This window comes from Callorhinus ursinus, unplaced genomic scaffold (genome assembly GCF_003265705.2).
Source record: "Callorhinus ursinus isolate GAN/ISIS: 27379988/994484 unplaced genomic scaffold, GSC_fseal_2.0 scaffold2, whole genome shotgun sequence".
Taxonomy (NCBI): Eukaryota; Metazoa; Chordata; class Mammalia; order Carnivora; family Otariidae; genus Callorhinus; species Callorhinus ursinus.
The window spans coordinates 41,500,951-41,523,566 of NW_027397064.1; the positions used below are offsets into that span (position 1 = coordinate 41,500,951).

Consider the following 22,616-nt stretch of genomic DNA (forward strand, 5'->3'; position numbering starts at 1 on the left):
AACAAAACCCCCAAAACTGATTCCCGCTGAGCCCATCCCCCACCACAGGAGGGCAGGGCAACTCCACCCAAACAGGATTGCCTGAGTAACAGTGCGGCAGGCCCCTCCCCCAGAAGACAGGCTGGGAAAACAAGAGGCCAGCAACCCTAAGGTCCCAAGAAAACAGGTGCATCTTGCTTGGGTTCTGGTCAATAATTTGGCCTCTATACATTCCCTCAAACACCCATCAACAGAATGACTAGGAGGAGGAGCCCCCAAAATAGAAAAGACTCAGAGATTATGACTTATGCTGCAGATTTACAAATGGATGCAGATATAACCAAGATGTAGGAGATGGAATTCAGGCTAGCAATTGTGAAGACAATGGCTAGAATGGAGAAATCGATTAATGGCAACATAGAGTCTCTAAGGGCAGAAATGAAAGCTGAATTGGCAGAACTTAAAAATGCTATCAATGAGATCCAATCCAATCAAGGTAATCTAACGGCTAGGGTAAGTGAGGCAGAAGAACGAATAAGCAACCTGGAAGACAATATAATAGATAAAAAGGGAAAAGAGGAGGCCAGGGAAAAACAACTCAGAATCCATGAAAATAGAGTCAGAGAAATAAGTGACACCATGAAGCGTTCCAATGTCAGAATAATTGGAATCCCAGAGGGAGTGGAGAGAGAGAGAGGGCTAGAAGATGTACTTGAGCAAATCGTAGCTGAGAACTTCCCTAATCTGGGGAATGAAATGAACATTCGTGTCCTAGAGGCAGAGAGGACCCCTCCCAAGATCAAGGAAAACAGGCAAACACCCTGGCATGTAATAGTAAAACTTGCAAATCTTAGAACCAAGAAAACCATCTTAAGGGCAGTTAGGGGGAAGAGATTCCTTACATACAGAGGGAGGAACATCAGAATAACGCCAGACCTATCCACAGAGACCTGGCAAGCCAGAAAGGCCTGGCAAGTCATATTCGGGGTACTAAATGAGAAGAACATGCAGCCAAGAATACTTTATCCAGGAAGGCTTTCATTTAGAATGGATGGAGAGATGCAGAGCTTCCACGACTGGCAGAAACTGAAAGAATATGTAACCACTAAGCCGGCCCTGCAAGTTCTATAAAAGGAGAAAGACCCCAAGAGTGATATACAACAGAAATTTACAGGGACAATCTATAAAAACAACGTCTTCACAGGCAACATGATGACAACTAATTCATATCTTTCAATAATCACTCTCAACATGAATGGCCTAAATGCTCCCATAAAACGGCACAGGGTTGCAGATTGGATAAAAAGACAGGACCCAACCATATGCTGCCTACAAGAGACTCATTTTGAACCTAAAGATACATCCAGACTGAAAGTGAAGGGATGGAGATCCATCTTCCATGCCAGCGGACCTCAAAAGAAAGCTGGGGGAGCAATTCTTGTATCAGACAAATTAGATTTTAAACTAAAGCCTGTAATTAGAGACACAGAAGGTGTCTTAAATCATTCTTAAAGGGTCTATCCAACAAGAAGATCTAACAATTGTAAATATCTACGCCCCCAACATGGGAGCAGCCATCTACATAAGCCAACTGTTAACCAAAATGAAGAGTCATATTGATAACAATATGTTAATTGTAGGAGACCTCAGTACTCCACTCTCAGCAATGGACAGATCATCTAAGCAGAAAATCAACAAGGAGACAAGACCTTTGAATGATGCACTGGATCAGATGGACCTCATAGATATTTACAGAACATTCCACCCTAAAACAACAGAATACTCATTATTCTCGAGCACACATGGAACTTTCTCCAGAATAGACCACATACTGGGTCACAAATCAGGTCTCAACCGATAACAAAAGATTGAGATTATTCCCTGCATATTCTCAGACCACAATGCTTTAAAATTGGAACTCAATCACAAGAAAAACTTTGGCAGAAATTCAAACACTTGGAAGCTAAAGACCACTCTGCTCAAGAATGTTTGGGTCAACCAGGAAATCAAAGAAGAACTTAAACAATTCATGGAAATTAATGAGAACGAAAACACATCAGTCCAAAACCTATGTGATACTGCAAAGGCGGTCCTAAGGGGGAAATACATAGCCATCCAAGCCTCACTCAAAAAAATAGAAAAATCACGAATTCACCAACTAACTCTACACCTTAAAGAACTAGAGAGAAAGCAACAAACGATGCCTAAGCCACACATTAGAAGAGAAATAATTAAAATTAAAGCAGAAATCAATGAATTAGAAACCAGAAACACAGTAGATCAGATCAACAAAACTAGAAGCTGGTTCTTTGAAAGAATTAATAAGATCGATAAACCACTGGCCACACTTATCCAAAAGAAAAGAGAAAGGACCCAAATTAACAAAATTATGAATGAAAGGGGAGAGATCACGACTAACCCCAAGGAAATAGAAACTATTATTAGAAATTATTATCAACAACTATATGCCAATAAACTGAGCAATCTGGATGAAATGGAGGCCTTCCTGGAAACCTATAAGCTGCCAAGACTGAAACAGGAAGAAATTGACAACCTGAATAGGGCAATAACCAGTAACGAGATTGAAGCAGTGATCAAAAACCTCCCAAAAAACAAGAGTCCAGGGCCTCATGGATTCCCTGGGGAATTCTACCAAACATTCAAAGAAGAAATAATACCTATTCTACTGAAGCTGTTTCAAAAAATAGAAACAGAAGGAAAACTTCCAAACTCATTCTATGAAGCCAGCATTACCTTAATCCCCAAGCCAGGCAAAGATCCCATCAAAAAGGAGAATTTCAGACCGATATCCCTGATGAATATGGATTCCAAAATCCTCAACAAAATCCTAGCTAATAGGATACAACAATACATTAAAAGGATCATCCACCACGACCAAGTGGGATTTATCCCTGGGATGCAAGGATGGTTCAACATTTGCAAATCAGTCAATGTGATAGAACATATTAATAAGAGGAGGGAGAAGAACCATATGGTCTTCTCAATTGATGCAGAAAAAGCATTTGACAAAATACAACATCCTTTCCTGATTAAAACTCTTCAGAGTATAGGGATAGAGGGAACATTCCTCAAGTTCATAAAATCCATCTATGAAAAACCCACCGCGAATATCATCCTCAATGGGGAAAAGCTGAGAACCTTTCCCTTAAGATCAGGAACACGTCAAGGATGCCCACTCTTGCCACTATTGTTCAACATAGCACTAGAAGTCCTAGCAACAGCAATCAGACAACAAAAAGAAATAAAAGGTATTCAAATTGGCAAAGAAGAAGTCAAACTCTCTCTTTTTCACAGACAACATGATACTTTATGTGAAAAACCCAAAAGACTCCACCCCCAAATTACTAGAACTCATACAGCAATTCAGTAATGTGGCAGGATACAAAATCAATGCACAGAAATCAGTTGCTTTCTTATACACTAACAACGCAACTGTAGAAAGAGAAATTAGAGAAACGATTCCATTTACAATAGCACCAAAAACCATAAGATACCTCAGAATAAACCTAACCATAGAGGTAAAGGCTCTCTACTGTAGGAACTACAGAACACTCATGAAAGAAATTGAAGAAGACACAAAAAGATGGAAAAATATTCCATGCTCATGGATCAGAAGAATAAACATTGTTAAAATGTCTTTGCTACCCAGAGCACTCTATACCTTCAATGCCATCCCGATCAAAATTCCAATGACATTTTTCAAAGTGCAGGAACAAACAATCCTAAAATTTGTATGGAATCAGAAAAGACCCCGAATCACCAAGGAAATGTTGAAAAAGAAAAACAAAGCTGGGGGCATCACATTGCCCGATTTCAAGCTATATTACAAAGCTGTGATCACCAAGACAGCATGATACTGGCACAAAAACAGACATATAGACCAATGGAACAGAATAGAGAACCCAGATATGGACCCTCAACTCTATGATCAAATAATCTTTGACAAAGCAGGAAAAAAGACAGTCTCTTCAATAAATGGTGCTGGGAAAATTGGACAGCCACATGCAGAAGAATGAAACTCGACCATTCTCTAACACCATTCACAAAGATAAACTCAAAGTGGATGAAAGACCTCAATGTGAGACAGGAATCCATCAAAATCCTAGAGGAGAACATAGGCAGTACCCTCTTTGACATCGCCCACAGCAACTTCTTTCAAGATACATCTCCAAAAGCTAGTGAAACAAAAGCAAAAATGAACTTTTGGGACTTCATCAAGATAAAAAGCTTCTGCACAGCAAAGGAAACAGTCAACAAAACAAAGAGGCAACGCACAGAATGAGAGAAGATATTTGCAAATGACACTACAGATAAAGGGCTGGTATCCAAGATCTATAAAGAACTTCTCAAACGCAACACCCAAAAAACAAATAATCAAGTCAAAAAGTGGGCAGAAGATATGAAAAGACACTTCTCTGAAGAAGACATACAAATGGCTAACAGACACATGAAAAAATGTTCATCATCATTAGCCATCAGGGAAATTCAAATCAAAACCACATTGAGATACCACCTTACACCAGTGAGAATGGCAAAAATGGACAGGGAAAGAAACAACAAATGTTGGAGAGGTTGTGGAGAAAGGGGAACACTCTTACACTGTTGGTGGGAATGCAAGTTGGTGCAGCCACTTTGGAAAACAGGATGGAGGTTCCTCAAAAATTTAAAAACAGAGCTACCCTATGACCCAGCAATTGCACTCCTGGGTATTTACCCCAAAGACACAGATGTAGTGAAAAGAAGGGCCGTATGCACCCTAATGTTCATAGCAGCAATGGCCACAACAGCCAAACTGTGTAAAGAGCTGAGATGCCCTTCAACAGATGAATGGATGAAGATGTGGTCCATATATACAATGGAATATTACTCAGCCATCAGAAAGGATGAATACCCAACTTTTACATCAACATGGATGGGACTGGAGGAGATTATGCTAAGTGAAATAAGTCAAGCAGAGAAAGTCAGTTATCATATGGTTTCACCTATTTGTGGAACATAAGGTATAGCATGGAGGACATTAGGAGAAGGAAGGGAAAAATGAAGGGGGGGAATCGGAGGGGGAGACGAACCATGAGAGACTATGGACTCTGAGAAACAAACAGGGTTTTAGAGAGGAGTGGGGAGGGGGGATGGGCTAGCCTGGTGATGGGTATTAAGGAGGGCACGTACTGCATGGAGCACTGGGTGTTATATGAAAACAATGGATCGTGGATCACCACATCAAAAACTAATGATGTATTGTATGGTGACTAACATAACATAATAAAATTTAAAAAAAATAAAAATAAATGTTAATCTCATCTAAAAAATACCTTCCTGAAAATATCTAGAATAATGTTTGAACAAATATTTGGGTACCATGACCTAGCCAAATGGAATAGAATTAACAACCACAAGCAGTAAGTAAATATTCAAGCACATTTAATTGGATTATAAAGTTGTCTCTTTGCACTGAGACAGTGAATTTATTTATTGAGTGTGCAACATAAATGCTTTGACTTGGTTTGTTTAAGGCTACATTTAATATACATAAGAGTGATTTGTTCTCTGTGAACCCCAAAGCAGGATCTGGCCCTACGTATGGTCAATGAACACCTTAAAGTTTTGTGATAGGTTGGGTTTTGAAGGTAGCCAATTTGTCTGGATTTTTCTAGGACTTTCTCAGTTTTGGTGCTAAAACTGCACTTCCTCAGAGACTCCCCAGGACACCAGTCCCCATAGTGTGCTCAGCTTAAAATTCCCTTACTTCCCAAAAGGAAGAAGGATTTAGGGGTGGCTTGTGCTGGCAATAAAATAATTTATATTTGAACGTGTGTGAATTATTTTATAATGCTTTCCACTTTCTCCTTGGAAAGAATCCTAAAACAAGCAAAGAGGACCAGCAATGGGACGTTGCCTCTGGGTGTCTTAATCATTTGGTGTGGCTAACTGGGGACTTCATGAAGGACAGTCTCTCATCCGAAACAAGGTTTAAGCTCACTTGTTTGTTTCTGTGGCTCTGAGGACAAAAGTCAGAACCTCTCTAAGGAGGTGGCTGCCCTGGTAGTGGACATTAAACCAGGCCTGTGATTGGTCCTGCCCTCCTCTAGGTCATAGGAACCCCAGTGACAACACAGGAGTGGGTCCGCCAGGTGGCCAGAGCCCTCCTGTGCAGACACATCATTCCACCTTGGCAAAGATACACTCTGTCACCCACATATGACATTTGATTGCTTCCCGGATCTATGGACTTGAATGGTATGTAGAACAAAGTTCAGGATTCTAAAAATTATTGTGAGCCATAGAGTTCCTGAATTTGGGGAAAATAGTTGAGAAGAGAGACGGGAGGATCCCACCTCCAAGTGCCCTGAGACCAACTGCCCTTTTATTTACTTTACATTCTGGGTGCCCACACCTGGTTTTGTTTAATGACAATAGTCTCTATATTGCTAAGCTGTTTGAGAAGAACAAAAATATGAGATACAGAATATTTGTAACATTTACCCATACAGATATGATTATGAATATTTTAAACCATTTGAGTGATGAAATGATCCTATGATGCAATATCTTAAACCACATCAATATTTGTGTCCTTTTCTCTCATTTCCAAATATAGCATTCCTCCACCCCCCTGCCTTTTTTACATTTTAGGGTTGAGAATTTGAATGGTTAGGTTCACATTCCAGCTCTGCTCTTTTCTAGCTTTGGGACTGTGATGAGTAGATTGGAGTTACTCGAGCCTCTGCTTCCAAGGGTATAACATGAGTGTAATAATACTGACCTTCTGGGCGTCATGAGGATTAAAGGAGGCAATGCACATAAAGTGCCCAGCATCTAGTGGCTTCATAAATGGTAACTAGCGTTCTAATAAACTGACCTCAAACCTTCACGATCGAGCCCTTGCATACCTCTGCAGTCTACTCTCTCACCACCCCCTGACAGTGCCCCCCCATTCTGGCTTGAACTGCCCTCCAAGTCCTGGTAGGGCCTTAACTGACTTCCAGGATAAAGAAATTAAGGAGTTTTCTGAGGTTTTGCTATGCGTTGGGGAAGGGTGGCCAAGGATGCTCAAAGTATGAATCTATCACACCAGTCTGTGCTTCAGATGCATGACTCTCATCTGCTTGTGTCTCATATTCTTCAGCAGACTCCCCCAGGATTCAATGCTCCCCCACGCTTCAGCTTAAGAGTGACCTTAAGTCACCTCTTACTTCTCTCATCTAGGTTAAGGGCCCCTCCTCTGCATCTTACCACAGAACCCATGAGCAGCACTATAAATGCGTGCTTTAACATTTGACCCCTCACAAGTCCATTGTAGCAAACACATTTCCTTGATGGTGTCTGTATGACCACAGCCTATTCCACAAGCCTATTCCTACTCACAACATCTGGATGGCCATCTCTGTACAGTGTGACCCTCCAATCCACCAATCTACCCCTCCCCAGTCAAAACTGGAATAGTTACGAGCCCCTGACCCAAGGTCTCTGCTATGAATTATAATCTATGACTTGTCACCTATGGTGGTGGGTACAGTCCTATTTGTGCATCACCATCACCCCTGAAACTTTAAAACAAATGCATATGCTATGCTTTCATTCCCAAAGATTCTGACTCAGTGGGTCTAGGGTGGCCCCATGTACTGGTAGTCTTTTTTAGGTCCTTCTGGTGATTCTGATAGGCATCCAGGAAAAATGGCCCTCTGAGCTAGTAGCATAGAAAGAAGAGCTGGTCTAAATAGATTCTATCGCAAATTTGAATGACAAAAAATGGAACGAACTTTACAATAAGGAGTGCAATGGAAAGTGACAGAATTTTGTGGGATTGAACAAGGTTATGGAATGGCAAAGGCCCTTGTCATCTGAAGGTACTGGGGAGCAGAGTCCATGTGGATGGTGAAGAAGTTGGTCATTAGAGAGGAGAACAGAGCTGATGGGTAGAGAGAAGCCGGCACCACAAGAGACAAGAGACAAAGACAGAGATGGAGAGTCACAGAGAACAACAGGGCTAGGCAGAGAGATGGGGCAGAGGTGGAGAAAGGGAGAGACTGAGAGAGACCAACAGGCAGAGATACAGAGAGCCCGAGCAAGAGAGAACCCTCCTTCAGCACAGCTGTCATCAGCCTACTCCCCCAAACTAGAAACCTCTGTGGACTTCTCACTCAGCATTGACATCCAGTCAATTCCACCTCAAAAACAGTCTCTGAAATGGCTTTTCCCCAATAATCCTGTGGCCACTGCCTTAGTCCCAGTTTTCATCAGCACTTGCTGAGAGTTCAGCAAAGCCCTCCATCTGGCCTCTCAAACCCGCCAGCCCAGGTCTATCCCCAGCACCGTCGCTAATCACACCACCTCCTCCTCTCTATCTGAAACCACAAGCCGTCCCCGATTCGGCCAACCTGCCTTACTGTGTCTACAAGGTCCACCCTCCCACAAATCTTACACCCCTTCCAAGCAAATCAGGCCCTTGCCTTTGTAAACGCAGTTCCCTCCTTTATTTGTAGCAATCATCCACTTGATCTTCAAAACATAGCTCAAAAATCATCTCGGCGATGCCTTCTCACCTCCTTCAGAAACTGTGAGCTTATTACAAAGCTCCTACCTTCCCCATTACACCGTGAGCTCTTTAAAGAGAAGGACTCTTTTCTTTTTTTTTTTTTTAAGATTATTTATTTATTTATTTGAGAGAGAGAGAGAGAGAGAGCAGAGTGAGTGAGAACATGAGTGGGGCGGGGGGAGGCAGAGGGAGAAGCAGGTTCCCCACTGAGCAGGGAGCTGGTCACAGGACTCCATCCCAGGACCCTGGGATCATGACCTGAGCCGAAGGCAGATACCTAACCAAGGCGCCCCGAGAAGGACTCTTTTCCACTGATCTCTGACTTCCCAGGGCACGGGAGGCACTCTGTAAATGTGTTGTCAGTGACTGAATTTGAGGAATTGCAGGTAATGAGAGAACAAGAGTTACAGAACCAGCCTTGTGTAGCACTCTGCATCCCTGGACTCTGCTCCTGGATTGTCAGTGTCTTATCTCCATCCACGTTTACATCCACAGAGCCTCTGGAAGCTCCCATCAAGTTTCCCCCAAAGCTCCATGGAAACCTCAGCAGAGGTTTCTCTGGAGGTGATAGTTCCGGGATGCAAAGAAGAGAAGATGGGGTGAAGCAGCCATTTGTCCATATAGGTATTTGGACTGCCTACATGCATATAAGAACAATTTCCCTCTTTTTTACTTGGAATCCAAAGAAAATGCCTAAAGGAAATATGACAGCTTAATTTTGAAAAGGGAGAAGACAGAAATGTGAATGAACTCATTCTCCATGACCTGAGCCACTTATAGCCTCCAATAAAGCTTCTGGGAGGGGGAGGGGTAGGAAATCTGAGTACATTCAATGTTGAAAACAATCCTATTGATGCAGAAATGCACATACAAAGAGTGATTTCTGACCAGCAAAATTTGCATAATTACATAAAATTTACTTCGCATATTTTGTCCGCTTTGACAGTGATGACAGATGAAACAAGGTTTTTGCTCACTGCCGGAAGCTCAGTGGCATGCATCAGGGTGATTAACTTGGAAGTTTCTAGTGGATAAGCATGATTCTGGGGCTTATTGAATGTCACTTCAAGGACTCTCATGAATCCTAGTTCTTCCATTGGCTGAAAAAAATACTTGAATATTTTGAATTATGTGCTAAATGTTTTCATTTTGCTCGTGACTCCCATTTGAGTCACTTGGCATTCGATGGAAAAGGAGTAGGGGCAGATCTCTGCCAGCTGAAACGAGAAAGGCTAGTCTGGGCAGAGCATTTTGTAGGGTGCAGATCTGAGTGTAAGCCAACTATTTTTAAAATCCTCATTCTTGTAAGCTAGCTCATGGCCTTTCCATAAAGGGTGAGGAGATTCCAGAGGTACGTATTTGCCATCTGGAGTGGACTGCGCAATTCATCTAGAAACCTGCATCACCGTGAACTTGAAATTAATCACAGTGATGAACAAGGAGAACATGCTGGGACAGAGAGGTCAGTTTCATTTGATAAGAATGGAACACATGGTCTAGCTGGGAATGTGCTGACATTCATTACTTTCCGGAAAATTCTACACAGCCTCTCCCTCTGGGATTCCTGGGAAAGAAAAGAGCTCCCTGTGAGGCTATAACAATGAGACCCCCCTCAAAGCCATGGCTTTTGATGGTGTCCAGAATCACAACGATCCTAACACGGTCAGATGCTGCTCTTTTTCATCCTGCGAGGGGAGACATCTCTCCATCCACGCCTATGAGGTTTCCTGTGTTTGCTCAAATCACGTCAGAAATAGAATGTCTAGTTTGTAATCAAGCACCAAAGTTGGAGCCGTTTACTACCAAATGCATGGTTTTAATTTTGAAGCTCTCTGCTCCATTGTTCTTTAGCACCGTGAAGGGCTTGTAACTCTGCTAACTGGGTCTCCCACTTTGGCTTGGGAAACCTAGAGCAGATCTGGCTTAAATGCCAAGCAGCCTAGAGCCAATTTTGTTGGATTTTGGATGCTGCTATTATTTGTTTTTGAAAGAGGCATGGACAGAAAAGAGTGCAGTGGGGATGGTATTTGAAGTTTGCTTTTGGTGTGTTAGGGAAATAGGCACCTATCTCTATAAAAGAGAGTTCCTTCAAAATGTGAAAGAATTCCCCACTGTGTCAACTTGGCTCTTGAAACTGAAATGTTGGGGAAGCAGTAAAAATCTGTTAAGCAATCATAGACTTCAGGGGGTAAGAGAAGACTTGAAGTCATCAGCTCGAATTCCTTGCTTCAGTAAGACCACAGTCCGTAGTTTCCTTTTGCACTGATGCAGCCTGGAAGTAGGTATTGTGGATGAGTCTAAGTCCTTATACTTCTCTGCTTCTGTTTCTTAGAACCCTCATTCACAGATTCTATTCTCATGTCTCTGAAGATGGCTTTTGAATCTGTATGTGCCCAGGAATTGGCATCAAACAGGACTGGGTTAAATTCACAACTTTGCCCCTTAACTGCTGTTTGACTTTGTATAAGTTACTTGAACCCTCTGACCATCAGTCTCCTCATCTGTAATATGGGGATAGTAATAACTATCTTGCAGAGATTATTTTAAGACTAAATGAGATTATGCTATTTTCCCTATTTGGATAATATGCACAACTCTTTTTAAAATAAAATAATTATGGGGTGCCTGGGTGGCTCAGTTGGTTAAGCATCCAACTCTTGGCTTCGGCTCAGGTCATGATCTCAGGGTCATGAGATCGAGCCTCCAGTTGGGTTTCGTACTTAGCACAGAGTCTGCTTGAGATTCTCTCCCTCTCCCTCCCTCTCTGCCCCTCACCCTGCTCATGCTCAAGCTCGCTCTCTCTCTCTCAAATAAATAAATAAAATCTTAAAGTAAAATAATTATGTGAAATGCACTGCTTACTAAAATTACTTTTATCATAGTGTTACTTCAGTATATACATATAAAACTAGGTAAAAATTCCTTAGGATATATACCCATCCCTACTTCCCACTAGGTACAACACAAATTTTTAAAATTAAATTTAAATGAAAATATAATCTATAAAATTCAAATTAAAAACACAAATATAATATAACAGATGCTTTGCTGAAATTAAATGCATTTACAATGTGAATTTGATCCAGTTAAGCAAAGGTCCATTTGAGTTCCGTGAGGCTATAACATCAAGTTTCATGGCATAAGTGTCCCAGGAATTCAGTTCGTCCCCAGAGAGCTCTCTCGGCCTCTTTGCCATGACGTGATGTGTTGCCAGGCATTTCTCCATCCCTGTCCGAGACTATTGCTTGGGCTAAAGAGGGATCTTATTTACCCAGCTCCCTACAAGCCCAGACAGGGCCACTGGGGACCCTACCAGGCCAAGCTCAGCCAGAGGGAAATTTCATTTTGGTGTTCAGTTGTGAAGAGTCTCATAGACACCCATTCTTGAGCAGGCCAAGCAACTCACACCCTTTAAAATGCACCGAGAAATCTTCAACAGCGGAGCTATATGTTAGCGTTATCTTTTAGGAGATTCAGGCGGAAGTTTTGAGGATGGGTGGAGTGGCTGAGAATGAAGTTAGAGGAAGACAGTCGGGCCATCAAAACACTCCAAACTCATGAGCTTGACATTCAGAACACCCCAACACTCACTGTTCACTGGCTTTATCCACTTCTATTTGCCGATCTGAAGTTTGGCTCCTGCCAATACACCTCGAGTTACCTGCCTGAACATAGTGTTTTTCTGTCTATATGGCTTGTACTCACACCTTTCTCTTCACTTATAATGTATTTTCCTGGCCCTTATCCACAAATCCCAACCCCACCAATTAGAGTCCATCTTCTCCACCAGTCTTCCCTGGTTTGTTCAAACTACCTGATATGAACCACAAATTACCTGTATGGAGGTATTTTTGTTCAGTATTAACATTTGTCTCTTCAGCAATTGGGAACAAATTTGATGGCAGGGAGGTGTCTTGCACAAGACGACATCTCACCTGGTTTTAACTTATTACAGCTCATTTACTGTGGGTTCTCAGCGATTTACTGAATTAACAGAGGTATAAATAAACCACCCAATGATTTATCTTATGGACACCTGCCTACGGTTATAAGGATATTATTTAGTAACTGCTTAAAATGTTTTACATCAAGTTCATAATGAAAAGTGAGAGTTCACTTAAGCTTGTCAGAGATCTGTAAATAAATTTTTTAATGAGTTGTTATGTAAGAGAACATAGACAATAACTAAAAGCCACAGAAAGTGAGAAAGATATAGAAATAGGGTTGCAAGAATAACAGTTTGCTGATTTATAAGAAAAGTAAAAATAGAAATGAACAGTGAAAAGTCTGAAATAATCTTTTCTCCGTATGTTTTGTTTCATGTTTATTTTGCTCCTGACTGTGAAAAAAACAAAATTGTGGGTAAAAGACAGCACTTTTGGTTGGTAGAAGCAGGGCACTGGTTAGCAACATATTGAAACTGTATAAAGCAAGACATTTTAAAAAGTCAGAAATCTGGGATCTACAGACGAGGCTGGAATGATACTTTCAACTGTAAGTTAAAAAAAAAATAGGTAAAAAATGAGCCAAGTTGTGATTAAAAGAGCTGTTTAAGACATTAATTTTTCTTTGAATTTTTGTCCTAGCTTGTATCAGATCTTCCAAGCAATGGAGAAAGTAATCAAGACTTAGTTACATCCTAACTGTTATTCTTTTGATAATTTTTAAAGTAGAATAGTCAGTACTGATGAGATCATAATCAAAATGCTCCCTGATGCAGCTGTTCTCGCTGGGGGGGAAACCTTCACCAACTGTTCATCATTTTTATTTTCTTTACACATATTAAGATGCCTTGCAAAAAGGAGGCATTTAAGAAGTGATTGGTGAGTGAGTGAATGAGTGAGTGATGAATGAGTAAATAATAACATGCAAAGCAGTCATCTAGTGAGAGCCCTTTGTCTTAATGGAACTAAACAATCTTCACAGGCCCATGCTTGAAAATTCAACTTTTTAAGGAGAGAAACCAGCATAGCATCTTCGACTGTCTTAATGCCCTTGGTTTTAGACCCCTGGCACAAGCGTGGCCCCAGTTCTGGTCTCTACCTTCATTACTCTACATTTGAGAGCACAGTCTTGTCCTGGGTCCTCTGACTTTTGGCTGTTTGATCTGCAGCACCAGCCCCAGCTCTGATACTCAGCAATAGCTCGCCCATCGTTTGTCAATAGATTCAAATATTAGACTGGTCTGGGGGAAAATGTAGCTCATGTAAAGTCAATACCTCGTTCTAGTCACATTATTCACTGTGGCAATTTTTCCCCTTGCTATACAAGTTGAGCTTACAGGTCTTTAATTTTCAGAACGAAACCTTCTTCCCTTTTATTATACAACCATTTTATGTTGGCTCTTTTCCCAGTGTGCTGGCACTTCCTCAGTCTGCCACGAATGTTAAAGAATAACAGATGTAACCCTGCAAACCTTCAACCAATTCAGCAAGTTCACTGTGAAGTAAGTCATACTCCTTGTAGCTTTGAATACAGCTTCTTTATAAACAATCTACTGTCGGTTTCTGGTTCTCTTTCGGGGGCCCTCTGTCCTTATTTCTTCTCCATAGTGTGGTACTATATTGATACTCTATCAGTCAGGCAATAACTGGTTGCTTCTGATAGAAATTCATCTGCAAGTTGCTTAAAGGGAGAAAAAAAGGGACTAGTTCCCTAGGTTAAGTGGGGTGTCCAAGGGTCCAGGGCTTTGGATACAAATAGATCCATGGACACACGTTGTCCTTATTCAGTAACATCTTCCGTAGATAAAAGAGGCCACTGAAAATTTCAGGTTTCCATGGTCCTTACCACTCAGCATTCCAGAGAGAGTCAGACCCCCCACCATGGGTCCAAGAGCCTAGGTCGCTATGAGGAATAAAACACTGCCGGATGGAGACTTCTATGTTCTTCACAACAAAGCCCAAAGTGAAGTGGGAATCTAGCAGCCAGTCTGGATAATTCTAGTCTGCCATCCCCGAATATTATAAAGTCCACTTTGAGAATTTGAATTAGCTATGTATTTGAACTTAAAATTATACCCAGGAACAAGGTAGACTCTCTAGGTTGTATAAAGACTAAGCCTCAGGGTGAGAAACCAAGCATTTCAGCTGTGCTATTGAATAAAGTCAGTCAGGTGAATAAGCAAGGCTGAACAATAGCCCTTTCTGAGCCAGAGTTTACACAATGCACTACACAGCAAAGGTGACAAACCCTCCAGACAGGAGGACTCTCTAGGACTTTTCTCTGTGTTGGCCTTGTCTTGTCAAGGTGTTCTCGGTAGTAACCTGACCTTGAGTTTGGGGCAGGCATAATTTACAAGAGTTAATTATCTTCCACCAGACAACATTTACTCTATTGGGTATCTCCAAAGAGAAGAGCAGCACTGTATTGGAAGCTCCCACTGAAGGGAATTAAATAGGGCATGAGTGCAGCCAACTAAAACACGTTCGGTGCTCGGTCAGTATTGCTAGAGGAGACAACGAAGTCAGTGTAGTTCTTACTACTTGGCCATTTGCCTTAAATAGAGTGTTAGATTCCCTATCCGGGGATTCTGCCCTTTGCTGGAAACATGAGGTGACTGGATGATCTCATTGTTTTTTTTTCTCCCTTTGCCAACCTCTGTATGAAATCCATTGTTATCATTATTAAGCAATATTCAGTGGCTTTCTCTGGGAATGGCACAGGAAGTTAGGAATATACAGGGAATATAGCCTGCTGCTATGATGTCAGCTTTATTTTACTTTAAACATTTTTGAGGAAAGCCCAGGTAAGCCAGACATCTGGTTTACAATGGGGCAGTATTGCAGAGCGTGGGCAAGAGGACAAGACACTTACGGTACACATCACCACCGTGCAATCATGTCAGAGTTTCGTGTTCCGTTTGATACGGCCACACACGACAAACTCTCCTCCCTGCATCTGCAGGCTGAATGCCATTGAAAAGGGAGTTTGAATAGACAGCTCTTCGGTATATTACCGTGGATCTCCGTATTTATGAGAATGAATGCTATTTTGTGTAATAAATGGTTATTAATCATTTACATCATAACAGCACGGGTTAAAGATTACTATTTCTCTTCTAATTTCCTTGTGAATTTTTCTACCCATTGTTGCGGATAAGGAAGGGAATGCAGAGGCCTTGCCTTTATGTAAGAAATGAGTTGGATTTTTCGAGAAACTTCTCTGGAAAAACCAGCCAGCCAGCCAACCAATAAGCAGTAATGGCTCCAGAATTTCCCAAAAGAGAGAACTTAAAAGTGGCAGCTTATTTGGAAGGGATCACCAGAGGACTTGTCTTGAAGGTGCATTTGCATACGGAGTACACCATCTTTACTTAGATGACACATTTTGGCGGGTGATATGGCGAATGTTGTAGAGAGCAAGAGATGCTGGATATCTTGGCATTACCACTGTGTGCAAAGTTGACAAACCTAAATAAATAAAGTGCAAAGAAAGGTTTTATCTCAAATGACCAAATTCCTGGCTCAGATTTCACCTAGATATGAATCTAACAATGTCAGTATTCAGGTATTCAGGTTAAGCAAAGCCCAGAATAAATCCCTGTAATCTTTTGACTTTAGTATTATTGTTCACATTCCCCTCTCCTTCCCCCTACATCCATCCTGGTGTGAAGTACTATCTAATACTTTGGCCAGAGCCCTTTCTGATCCAGAGCCACAACTAGCTCCATGGACACATGTTGTCCTTATTCAGTAACATCTTCCGTAGATAAAAGGGTCTAGTTTATTAATTCTGTAAACCCTGTGATAGCTCAGGAACAAGACCATTATACAATCCCAAATGACATAAGCTTAGAGAATAACACTCCTCTGGTTTAAATGCGAAAGGAGCTCAGAAGCCTCCATTTTTAGTCTCCCTGTGAGTTGGCTTCCCTGTGAGAAGAGTGCCCTCTGGTGTTTGGTTAATGTTCTAGCCTCCAAACGAAGGAAAAGAAAATCTTTGCAACTTGACCAACAGAGAAAGATGTATGTAATAGGACCGGCTGTCCTTAAAATAGCACTTTTCCATTAAAAACTGTGCTGTTTCTTGTGTGTTAAACTTTCCCCCTTTGGCCTAATCGAACATAAAACTAAGCAGGAACTTGGTAGTCCACACAGAAAGATCAAGGCAGGCAGTAACCCAACAGGAAAGACACACATTTCTTGCTCCTCATTAACAACGACTTGAGAAGGCAAACAATTCTTAAGAGAAAGAAGATGACAACCCTTCATTTTTAAGATTTAGTTCCTTTTTTTCACTCAGTGGAACTACATACATAGGTTTGCCTTCCTCGGGTCTGTGGAGGCATCTAATTTAGTTTAGTTTACTTTAGATGGTTTTTGGGCCGCACAGTCCTCAATAATTTCTATATATGTAAGAAAGAAGGATTTACCCTCCTCATGACAGTTTTTTCACAAATTGTTTGTTACCAGTGGTTATTTGCTTTGGGTTTTGTTTTTGTTTTTTTCTTGTAGCAAGGAATTCCAAGCTGGGGAAGTTCTGCTAGAGGCTTTTTCTGTAAAGATGAGTCATAACAGCCCTCCCAGTTTCCAGATAAGGATACTAGTATGAAATGTTGGTGATAAAACTAAACATGAAGCTGAAGTTCCAACCAATTAAGTCTGCATCTAGTTGCCTCATTCTTTTAAGAAGATCAAACTAACGAATGAGAAGAGGAGAGAAAGTAGCTGTTCTTGTTCACATCTTCCAGAATACTCGCCTTCATCCTCTCTTGCTTTATAGAATGATGTTTGCCTTGATTCTCCTCTGTCTCTCCCTTCTCTTTCTCTCCTTTTTTGGGGGACCCCGAGAGATAATGTAGCTAGCGTGTACCAGGGTTAGGTCTAGGAAATAGTGCTTTAGAATGAGAAGGCAGGAGAGGAGTTGTCACATTTACAGATGTGCATTATTTGCTTAGAACAGTGTAAGTTGACACTGTGTTTTGTGGGATGTATGTGGGGGTGCGGGTTAAATTTTTTAAACTATGCCAACAATTGAGATTCAGTTTTTCCTTAAAAATCTTGATTTGCAGCTTCTCCTAATTTTCCAGAGAAATAAAGATTTTCAGGTGCCTGTTAGCAAAGTTCTCCACAAGCCCCTTATCTGCCTGTTCCAAGAGGCCTCTGAGTTCCCAGCGCTGGCTTAGGGCCATCCTTCATCGGAGGGCGTCTGCTAACAAAGAGATGACTTGCTGTGATGTTGAACTTCAGAGGGGTTCTATCCAAAGCCCTATCAGCTCCATCTTGCTCACCTACTTTGCGCCTTCAAACCATAAAATTAAATTTCATTCTGTCCCTCCCCAGTCTTTTTTGCCACAGCTGCCCAGTAGAGCAATGTTTGTGGTTCACAGATGTTGCACCTTCTAACATCTCCCCCCAGCTTTTCCCTATAGTGACTCCAACACTAAGGAATCTGAGTCAGAGATATAGAAGTAATTATACTGTGACTACTCAGAAGGGAGATACTGAAGCTCCCACCCAGGGACCTCAATGTCCTCAAATGTCCCACAAAGCAAGTTAAAATTAGATGAAAACATCACTTCCTCCAATTGGATGAGGCCCTGCACAGAGGCTCATGTCCTGGGAACTGAAGAAGTTTAAACTTCAGTCCTCACTCATCCTCCCAACCAGGTACCTTTCTGTGCAGTGAACAAACTGAACAACTGTTCCCAGATGTCCTGGTACCAAATAACCTCGTCTATCATGACTCGCCCAAGGCATCTTTTCTTTTGTTCAGGTTATTTTCCTCCCTGCCTGGGAGGATCCAGGCTTAGTTCTGCATCAGTTTCTTAGCTTTGTTAGGCAGGTAGAACATCCTTGCCCTTTGCCTTACTGAATCACCCTTCACTCTCTCTGTGAACCATATCGCCTGTATTTTCTGACTTCTTCAATTCATTTTGGCCTTTAACTCTTCTGAATTCCTGTGACATTTATGCTTAGTATTGTAGGTCAACTGAACACTTATAGTTTCATATGTTTATTTTGTCTTCTCTGCCAATTTGATATATCCTCAAGAAGCTTCCTCCCTAAATCATTCTCATTGTGATCAGCACACTGTAGGAGCTCAGTAAATATTTCATACTGAATTGAGTGGATTTCCAAACAAATATATAGCTCTAGCACTTAAACAAGTGTCTGGGGACTTCTGCTTTGAACATGATGGATTTAACAGGCATTAGAGTTGCCAGATACAATCCAAGAAGCCCCATTAAATTTGAATTTCAGACATACTTATGCTCTAAGTATGGGCCATCCATACACTAACAAGTACTTGCTGTTGATTTGACATTCAGATTTAACTGAGAGTCTTGTTTTGTTCCACAAAAACTGGTGGCCCTTCCAGGGGTGGATTTACCCTCCTACCTTAAACAACTTAAAAAAGAAAAAAAGAAAAAAAAAACAGAAAAATATATGAAACAATGGTTTTCAGGCATTGGCAAACAGAGGCAGTGTCAGAGAATGATTTCTGAGAGAAGTGAAGAAATGAGGCCATCTTTCTGCTCCATCTTACTTTCTGGGGAAAGTTTCCACACTGCAGCACAGAAAGGGAGAACTCAAGCAGAGCCTGGCAGTCTCCCAAGATGAAAAGACAGAGTTGAGAGTTTGGGGGGGGGGCACATTGGCTAAAAGGGCAGACAGGGCACAGGGCAGAGCACCAGAGAAGAGACGGAGGAACACTCCCCTCAATTCTTCTGCTCAGTATTGATTAGTGCATATGTGTGTGAGGGGACAACCCAGAGTTAGGGGGATAAAACCACTAGAAAGGAGTGGGTAGAACAACGTCTAGAGCTCATGCAGAGCTAAGTATAGTACATATTTTCAACAATCAGAGTGGAGGAAGATTATTACACACAAGGAAGGCAGAAATCATCAAATTGGGTAAAAAAGTAAGACCCAATTATATGCTACCTATGGGAAACCCACGTCAAATATAAAATAAATAAAGTTAAAAGTAAAATATTGGGAAAATGTTATACCATTCTAACATGAATCAAAGAAAGCTGAAGTGGATATATAAAAATAAAACAAAGTTGACTTCAGAGCAAAAAATATTATCACAGTTAAAAAGGGTCATTTCATAATCACACTGGGAAAAATCATCAATTGGACAAAAGAATCCTAAATGTTTATGCACCTAAACACAAAGCCTCAAAATACATGAAACAAAAAATGATGCAAGTGGAGAAAAATTCAGAATTATAGCTGAAGATTTCAACACTCCTCCTAATAATAATAATTGAATAAATAAGCTAAAACTCTGGAGTGAAAAAACATGAATAACACTATCAACCAACTTTACCTAATTACTATTGACAGAACACTCCACTCAACAACCAAAGAGAACACATTCTTTTAGGTGCACCCTAAACATTGACCAAGATAGGCCATATCCTGTGCCATAAAACAAGACTCAAATTTAAAGTAATCCACATACTAAAAAATATATTTTCCAATCACAAGGGAATTAAGTTAAAATAAATAATAAAAAGATATCTAGAAAAATCTCCAAATATTTGAACACTAAGTGACACACTTCTAAAACCAAACCAAACCCAAACATCATAGAAGGAATCACAAGGGAAATCAGAAAAGATTTTGAAGAAAATGAATGAAAATTAAACTCTAATATATCAAAATTTGTGAGATACAGTTAAAGCTATGCTAAAGAGGAAATATATACATGCTTATATTAGAAAAATCAATGACCTAAGCTTCTATCTTAAGACACATGAGAAAGAAAAGCAAATTGAAACCAAAGTTAGTAGAAAGAAATAATAAATGCAAGAGCAGAAATCAATGACATAGAAAGCAGAAAAACAATAGAGAAAATCAACGAAACCAAAAGCTTGTTCTTTCAGAAGATCAATAAAATTGATAAACTTCTAGTCAGATTGTCCTGGAAAAAAGAAAGCCACAAATTACCAGTATCAGGACTGAGAAGAGTGACATTACTATAGATTAAAATTAAAAGAATGAAAAGAGAATATTATTAACAACTTTATGTCTATAAATATAACTACCTAGATGAAGTGGATAAATTCTTTGAATGATACAAACTATCAAGCTCACTCAAGGGGAAATAGGTAATCAGAATAATTTTCTCTCTAATAAAGAAAAAGAGTGGATCCTAATAGTCCTCATTGCAAGAAAAAAAAATTGTAACTATGCATGGGGATGGATGTTAATTAGACTTATTGTGAGGATCATTTTAGCAATATATACAAATATCAAATCATTATGTTGTACAAGTGAAACTAATATAATGTTATATGTCAACTATACCTCAATAACAAAAAAAGAAATTGAATTTCTAAGGTAAAAATTTCCCACTAAGAAAATTCCAGGCAGAGATAGTTTTATTGGTGAATTCTTTAAAATTTAAGGGAGAAATAATACCAATTCTACAAAATCTCTTCTAGAAAACTGAAGAGGAAGAAATACTTCTCAACATATTCTGAGACTAATAACAAAACAAAACAGACATTACAGGAAAAAGAAAGCTACAGACCAATATCTCTCATAAAAATAGAGCTAAAAATCCTTTTAAAATAATAGCAAATTAAATCTGGCAATATATACAAAGGAATATACATCACAACAAAATGGGGTTTATACCAAGGAATCTAAGACTAGTTTAACATTTGAAAATGAATGTAATTCATCATATTACCGGACTAAACAAGAAAAGACATATGGTCCTATCAACAGATGTAAGAAAAAAAAACCTATATTTCCATACTTGTTCATGATAAAAATTCTCAAAAAAAAAAAAACCCCACAAACAAACAAAAAACAAGGAATAGAGGTGAACTTCCGATTCTTGAGGAGCAAGATGGCGGAGGAGTAGGAGACCTAAATTTCGTCTGGTCCCAGGAATTCAGCTGGATGGGGATCAAACCATTCTGAACACCTACGAACTCAACAGGAGATCGAAGAGGAGAGTAGCAGCAACTCTCTGAACAGAAAAGCGACCACTTTCTGGAAGGTAGGACGTGCGGAGAAGTGAATCCGAGGTGATATTCGGGAGGATAGACGGCGGGGGAGGGGGCCTCCGGTGGCCGCTTCTGGCAAATGATAGAGCCGTGGAGCACAAAATCGGAATTTGTAGAAGTCCGCTCCGCTGAGGGACGTCACTCCAGTGGCTAAGTGGGGGGTGGTACCCTCATGGGACAGTGTGGTCTCAGGACCCTCAGGGTCACAGAAAGACCGGGGGTGCCTGAGTGTGGCAGAGCTCCCAGGTATCAGAGAAGGGAAGCCGGCTGCAGAGATGGAGCCGAGGCGCGGGCTCTCAGCTCGGGGTTGCCATAAACCATGATCCGTGGCACAGTTGGGCCACTGCTCCTCCAGCAGGGACCCAACAAGCGGCAAATCCGGGGAGAGACCCCTTTCTCCCCTGGGAGGAGTGGCGCGGGAGCGCACCACAGGGATCTGCTGGGTTTGGAGACTCCACACGGGGTTGGGTGCCAGAGATAGAAACACTTGGTCACAGGCCAGGTGAGCACAGAGTGCGGCCGGAGACCATGGAGACGGGAGTGACTGACTGCTTTTCTCTGGGGGCGCACTGAGGAGCAGGGCCCCGAGTTCTCAGCTCTTCTGGGGTAGAGATTGGGAGGCCGCCATTTTCACTCTCATCCTCCAAAGCTGTACCGAGAGCTTGCAGGGAACAAAAGCTCCCGAGAGCAAACCCGAGCAGATTACTTAGCCCAGACCGACAAGGGTGGGGCAATTCCGCCTCCGGCAAAGACATTTAGGAACCACGGCAACAGCCCCATCCCCCAGAAGATCAGCAAGAACAGCCAGCCAAGACCAAGTTTACCAATCAATGAGAACGGCAGAACTCCATGCTAGGAGAATACTGCACATAGAATTCATGGCTTTTCCCCCATGATTCTTTAGTCTTTCAAAGTTAATTTTTTAAAATTTTCTGTATTTTTTTCTTTATTTTTTTAGTCGATTTTTCTTCTTCCCTTTTTCAGCCAACATCTTATCAATTCCTTTTTTAAAATCTTTTTTATTTTTCATCTTTACAGTCATATTCCATCCCTTCATTGTATTTACACTTATTTTTGTGTGTATATACATAAGTTTTTCATTCTGTA

The 22,616-nt window shown here is 41.0% G+C and overlaps 1 protein-coding gene across 1 annotated transcript in view; it reads left to right on the forward strand.

The window, feature by feature from the left end:
- The first annotated feature begins 6,122 nt into the window (after positions 1 to 6,122).
- Positions 6,123 to 22,616, forward strand: part of STAT4 (signal transducer and activator of transcription 4) — a 116,697-nt gene continuing 100,203 nt past the window's right edge. Inside the window, exons 1-2 of the mRNA XM_073881079.1 lie at positions 6,123 to 6,237; positions 13,891 to 13,982. The gene's annotated coding sequence lies outside the window, so the exon portion shown is untranslated. The remainder of the gene's footprint in view (positions 6,238 to 13,890; positions 13,983 to 22,616) is intronic.